The following is a 7,562-nucleotide window of genomic DNA, read 5'->3' as shown; positions in this document are numbered from 1 at the left end:
CTCTCAAAGCTCTGCTGATGCTGATTGTTGTTGGTATTCTTGTTGTTGTAGGTGTTTGTTCTTTGTTGTGTTTGTTGTTGAATTGGTATTGTTTGCTGATTAGAAAATACTAGAATTACTGATGATACTTGATTGTGATGATATTGACGGGTGGTGGATTTCTTCTGATCTGAGGCCTCCTCTTCCTCCCACCAGAAATTGCATTTATCTCACTGTCTTTCCTCTTGCTGAAACTACTGCCATACTTCTTACTCGTTGACGCTTCATCTTTTAACAAACGTCCTTCGCGGACCCCTTCTTCAAGTCTAATCCCAATATTTACCATTTCAGTAAAATCACTGGGGGCACTAGCGATCATGCGTTCATAATAAAATGAACTCAGGGTTTTCAAGAAGATCGTTGTCATCTCTTTCTCCTCCAAAAGAGGAGTAATCTGGGCAGCCAACTCCCTCCATCTTTGCGCATACTCCTTGACTGTCTCTTTATCTTTTTGAGACATAGACCTCAGCTGGTCTCTATCTGGCGTCATACTTACATTATACTTGTATTGCTTCACAAAAGCCTCTCCTAAGTCGTTGAAAGTTCGGATGCTTGCACTATCCAACCCTATATACCAACGGAGTGCAGCACCAGTCAGGCTATCCTGGAAGTAGTGAATAAGAAATTGGTCATTATCTGTCTGAGTTCACATCTTGCGGGCATACATTACAAGATGGCTGAACGGACAAGAGTTCCCCTTATATTTCTCAAAGTCAGGCACTTTGAACTTCACCGGGATTTTAACATTGGGTACCAAGCACAATTCAGCAGCACTCTTCCCAAATAGATCTTTACCTTTCAGCGTTTTCAATTCCTTGCGCAACTCAAGAAATTGGTCTTTCATTTCGTCCATCTTCTCATAAACATCCGGACCCTCAGAAGGCTTGGAGTGATAGATGGTATCCTCTACGCGAGGCAAAGTGTGCACAACTCGAGGGGGCACGGACATGATCAGGCTAGATGTCAGCATAGAAGCAAAAGTAGGCGCAAAGCGTTCTGGCACAAAGTTGGGCAGCATTCCCCACAAGAATCCGGCAGGAAAGTGTGGCGCGAGGTGGGCGGTAACAGCAGGCACGGTAGAGGTAACCATCTCTGAGATAACAGTCCTCGTGGGAGGAGTTGCAGGCGTTGGAGAAGCTTGACTTTGGGCAGCAAGAACTGACTCCATCATGGTAGTCAGTCGGGCGATCTCGTCCTTCAGCTCTCTATTCTCTTGCTCAAGGTGCTCCATAATTCTCAGTTGATTGGCTCTGGTGTTGTACCAGTGAGTCAGCTTGGCTAAAGCACAGAAGAAACACCAATCAGACACTTGGCAAAAACCTGCTTATGCAAATGATGCATGAAATGCAATGCTTGATTATTTTTATTTCCAAGGAACTTACTATATCATTTGCAAATATATAATATTAAATAGTAATTGCAACAATTTGATATGACCAAAAATCTCTTTTTGTTTATATAAATTGGAAGGATTACACTAAGTACAATTTCAGAAACCAAAATAAAAAGATACAAGAGAAAAGGAGACTAGTCATCCTAAGGATCCCTAACAACAATGTCAGAAGATCTGGCTGAAGGCGCATACTTCCTTCGAATCGACGGATCTCGGTCTTAAAAGAAGCCTTCATCTGAGTCTTCTCGAGGACAACCTGGTCAACAATCTTCTTCTAGGCAAAGGAAGGCGGAGGCATGGTAGAAGGTGAAACCTCTGGCTCTCTTTGTCTCTTCGTCACTTGGTCTTCAAGTAGCTCAATTAGTGCAACTTTGTCCTTAGACTCCAACTGCAACTCTTCATGCTTCTTGCTCAAAGCACGGAAACGCTCTTCCCACATATCCTTCTCTTGCTTCATCTTGACGAGCGCGTCTTCCAACTCCTCTACATTTTGGTTAGGGAGAGTTATTGGCTCAACCACAACCATAGACATAGGTCTTTCACATGGATAAGGCATCTTCAACTCCAAAGCTCTTTTCTTCACCCAAAGAGTGTAATCTTCCAAAGCTACACAATTGCGTGGACCAAGCTCGGATCTTCCTTTCCTATGTACATTATGCCAAGCATGCACAATCTTCTGCTTCAAATGTTGGGGATCTTTACCCTCTTGTTAGAAAAGACCTTCTAACAACATGTTATTAGGTTTGTCTCTCAAGGGGAACCCAAGTTGACGAAGAGCCAAAGCAGGGTTGTAGTTAAGTCCTCCTTGTGTACCAATGAGAGGCACATTAGAGAATTCACCACAACTATCAATAATCTCCAAACTTCTTAAAGATGGGTCAGACCAAACTATATCATCAATAGTGAGAGACATAAGTCTCTGAGACCACCTTAGACATTGTTTGTTCTCCACAAAAGCATGTGTCTGAGGCAAGTGCGAAATAAACCACTTGTACAAAAGAGGAATGCAACAAACAATAGTTCCACCACCCTTAGAATTCCTTAAATGCAGAGAGAAATACATATCACCCAACAAAGTAGGCACAGGATTCCCAATCAAGAAAAGTCTAATTGCGTTAACATCAATAAAACCGTCAATGTTAGGGAACAAAGCTAATCCATAGATGAGCAACACAAAGATAGCTTCAAAAGCGTCCATACTACCAACTTCAACAAAAGTGGTAGCTTCCTTGATGAGTAAAACAGATGGCAATCCAAATAACCCTCCTTTCTTCACCCAATGAGCCTCTATCTCAGACTTCTTCAAGTGAAGAGCTTCATCAATAATACTAGACCGGGGAATCTCCTCCAATCCACTAAAAGGCACTCTACTAGAAACAGGTATCCCTAAAAGATGAGAATACTCCTCCAAGGTTGGCACAAGCTGAAAATCTGGGAAAGTGAAACAATGGTAGAGAGGATCATAGAACTGCACCAACACACTCAAAAGTCCTTCAACCACATCCGTAGACAAAATGGACAAAAGCTTCCCATGTTGTTGTTTGAAGTCCAAGGGATCTAATACAAAAGATGATAGCTTCCTTAACTCTTTCAAGTCTGGACATCTGAAACTGTATTTCTTAGTGTTCCTTCGTCCATAATCCATGGTCTGAAAATATTTGCAAATGATACCTTAGTTCCTTGAAATTTTGTGTGATGAATGTTATGATGCGCATGAATGCATGAATGCAACAATCACAAATAAGGGATCACACACAAGGCAAACAAAGGTCAAGGGATGAATCAAGTCATTGTCAAGATCAATCATCCATTTTGATGGATTATGGTTTACACCTTATCAACACCCATGGTCCATTGATATTGACAAGACTTGATTGGATCAACCAAGAATCAAGGGTTTGTTGCAAGTCACGAGCATGGAGTCTGGGTAAGAACCATCCCAAAGGAGTGAACTAAGGATAAAACCTGTAGATCATGTTCTAAAAAGTTCCCAGAGTCTTAATCCCATCTATCGGATATTACAGGTTAAGATGACTAACTCATCGACCCATAATATTCTCAAGAGAAACTCGTCTGAGTGTAGTATCGCGTAACAACTGTTATCAAGTCGACACTTGAACAATTTCCGCACTACGTCCTAAATAGGCAAAGATGGGTTAGGTGTTCTAAGGTCCTCAACTTCTCGGACTCAATTAGAAATAGTAATGCCTAACCACAAATACTTGTGTGACATTTCCAAATCCAAAGGAGCCTCCACTGAGCATATGGATCTCAAGTCAACTTGTTAAGGACTACTCCACACAAGTCGAACATGACTATACCATCCTCCAATCTTAATTGCACTCAAGTTCGGGTTAGAACTTATCTCACCACACAGAGATCACCGAGCACAACAAGCAAATTATATCACAGATACATATATACAAACATCACATATATACAAATATATTCACACAAAAAATAGGCTAAACCCACTAGAGACAACTCCCCAGCAGAGTCGCCACTTAATTTCTATAGCGGGGAATTCATGATCATCAAGCTATTGACAAGCTAAAGATCAATTAACAAGAGTCGCCACCGCGCTTTTATTGTTTCCCAGGGAAAAGGGAAAAAGTACGAACAAAACCCAATAAGTAAGAAGTTTTCAAATAAAAACTAATAAAAGTCAGAGATCACGGGTAAGGGGGTTGGTTACACAGAGGGAAGGTGTTAGCACCCAAAGTATCCTAGATACTCCTAGGGAGCCCTTTTTGTGTGCATATGTATTTTGTACAAAGTGATGTTTACAAACAAATAGAATGAGGGGATGAGAAAAGAATTCATTAATTAAATTTTTGTGTTTGACAAGACCTTTGGTCTTATGCCTACGTACCAACATAAAAATGAGGGATCAAAACCTCGTAGTTCGTGCTATAAATTTCAAAGTGGATGCATTGATTTTAACAAAATTTAAGTTTGAAAGGAACAAAGGCCTAAAAATGGTTTGAATAAGTTAGTTCTTTTTGGCTTTTTTGAAAGTTTAAGTCAAGTATAGTTAAGTTTATTTACAAGTTTGATTTAAGAAAAGAAGTTTGAAAATGCAATGGCATAAGGCCAAAATTTCTATCTTTTTGCAAAAGTGGTCAAAGTTTAGAACAAAAGTAGTTCATACAAAGAAAAATTTTAAAAATGGAGGGAGAGATTTTCAAATTAAAGAAATGGGGAGAAGATTAAGATACTACCCTATGCACAAGAATTAAAAGTTTAGAGTTGAAAAGATCTGACAAAATGGGTAGCAATCCAATAGACAAGTATGTCAATATAAACCCAAAATTCCCTTGGACTTTTAGAGTCAAACAACACACAAATGCACAATTATATTATCTTGAAGAGAAAGGCATAAAATCAAGATGGCCTCATCCAAGCTTATCCATTTCAAGATCTTCTTCAAAATAGCCCATGCAACAGATGAATTCCACAAGTCACAGGTTCAAAATAACAGCTTCACCAGGATCATGTTGCAGATGAATCTTAGAGATATCTTCAAAGATGTATCATATGAATTTCAAATTGCAAGCACTTGGGTCTTCAACAAGTTCGCATTGGCCAAGTCCATTAGCAAAGGAATGTTGCCTAAGTTCTAAGTCCATTTGTCCAAGATCAAGCCAACAGTCAACTCAAAAGTTTTTTAGGGTTTTTGTTATTATTATGTACATTAATGGTCAAAGACCACACAAAAAAGCAAAGTATATACAAGCAAAATATATCACACAATATGGTCCAAATGGACAAAGTGAAAATTGAATTAACATAAACAATTAGAATGATATGTATAATGGAAAATGATATAAAATGCTAAAAGTAAATTGTATTAAAGTAAAGGCTTGAAATTAAAAGTTAATGGTTAGTAGATTAGAAGTTAGTTTTGTTTTGCTTTTGATTTCAAGACATTCTTTGGAGAACACTCAATCCACTTATCACAAGCATGGATCCTTGAACCAAAACATCTTCCAAAGGAAGGAAAGAAGGCCAAGTTTCCACATAATACCATGAAATAAGGGAGACTTACTATCTCACTAACTAGAATGCTTATGCCTTTTATGTCACAAATTTAGCGCTATGTTAAGCAATCGTAATTGGACTTATGTAGAAGTCACAACTATTTGAGGTCGGGCAATACCTTTTGGTGTTAATGCATGTTGGAGACATAGTATTATGAACTATGCTTATGAAACATACCACACACAAAAATATGCAAGAGGTGTGGCCTAATCTCATCCATACTCATGCCAATTTTTCAATCAACTAGCATTAGGACTTTGAGATGTCATAGGCCAAATGGAAATGAATGGATGAAGAAGGGGAATTAGATGAAGAGGGAAGGGGATGAATGAGATCACAAATTGGTCAAAGGACGACTTTTACCAAATTAATATCATTCATTCATTTTGGGAGATGGAATGTACATTCCATCAATCCCCTAAATTCAATGATATTAACTTGACAAAGTCAAATCAGCCTTGACCAAGGCCCAACTACAAACAAGCAAACTCAAATAAGTCAATACAAATGGTCAACAAAATTTAAATGGCATTTATTCAATTAAAAATAATAAAATAATGCATTAAATTCAAAAATGTTTAGTTCAATTTCTAAAATCTCATCAAAACACCAAAGAAATTGCCATGAGATTTATCATAGGTCACACAAGGTCAAAGGACCTTGGAGAAAAAATTTCATGATTTTTGGAAATTTAAAAATATTTTTAAACAATTAAAAACAAATTCAAAATAAATTAATTCATGAAAAATATTAATAATGATCTAAAAAATATTTTTAATTCAAAATATGAAAGAGAAAAATATTTGAATTTTTTTGGTGAAAGTCCCATATTTTTTGGATCAATATAGAATTTAATATGAATTATTGAAGAAAATGCAATTAAAATAAAATCAGAAAATTCTAAATTATGTGGACCATCAGATCTCCCTCATTAATTGAGGTGGCAGATCTGATGATCCAAAGCGCGCGTTCCAAATGCACCTTCGTCAACTGCGTTGTACCAATGGTATTTAAATCAAATGCTCACGATTAAAACGTGAGAGGAGGATGTTATGGTTCAGATGCAAGACAGCTCATCACCGGAGCCAGAGCTCCGGTCATCTTCTCTAGTGAGCCTCACCAGACTGGTCAATATAACCCATCACCGAAATAAAAAATAGGGACATGATCTTGAAGAAAAAATGGCACTGAGCTCGAAACTAACCTCCATTCAATCCAATTCCAAATATTTTGAGAGATATGTGGAATTTAAAATTGAGGTACATGAACTGAGTTGCTTCGATTTGACCTCAAAGAAACTCAATCTTCTTGCCTACATTGGTAGGACTTCAGACAACCAAAGAATCAATAGAATCGAGCAAGAATTTGAGAGAATCGAAGAGTCTATTTTTTTTGCAAATTACCTTCAATGGATGTCTGAACACGATGGATCTTGATCTGGCTTGTACTTGGACTCACTTTAGTGGCTTGTAGGAAGAGAACGGAAAGGTTTAGAAGCATTGGCTTCCTGGAGAATTGAATTCCAAAACAGTGGAGATTCAAGCTCAAACTCAAATGAGTTTATCAAGTTTATCCTATGAGAGTGAAGGGTTTTCAATGGGGGATCAAAGCTGGCGCAATTGTGTTTTGAATTTTGAGCAATTGAAGCTCTATTTATAGCTAAATCATGTGATATTTGCACACTTACTTCCACTTTCCAAAATTGGAAAATGATGATGTAATGTTGCATGGGCGCGCATAGGCCCATGAAATGATGGTTTGAAGTCCATAATTGAAGATCAGATATGCTGAAGTTGGCTTAGATTGCAAGGCTCATGTACACTAATGCTTGAAGTTGGATCCGTGCCAAATGATATCAGTCTGTTTAGGCAATGCGCAGCCTATGCATTTCTCATCCAAAATGAATGAATTTAAGCTCTTTGGAAAGGTGAGATCAAGAGGAACAAGTTTGATGTTGAACACTTTTTCATTTGGATCTTGGAAATTGGAGAAATTTGAGGTTGAAGTTATGAAAAAGTTGACATATCAAAAAATTTCTAAGTGTCAAGCCATATGTCTCAATATTCCACCTTGCTTAACTCTTTATGGG

This window comes from Lathyrus oleraceus, chromosome 1 (genome assembly GCF_024323335.1).
Source record: "Lathyrus oleraceus cultivar Zhongwan6 chromosome 1, CAAS_Psat_ZW6_1.0, whole genome shotgun sequence".
Lineage (NCBI taxonomy): Eukaryota > Viridiplantae > Streptophyta > Magnoliopsida > Fabales > Fabaceae > Lathyrus > Lathyrus oleraceus.
This window is presented reverse-complemented; position numbering follows the sequence as displayed.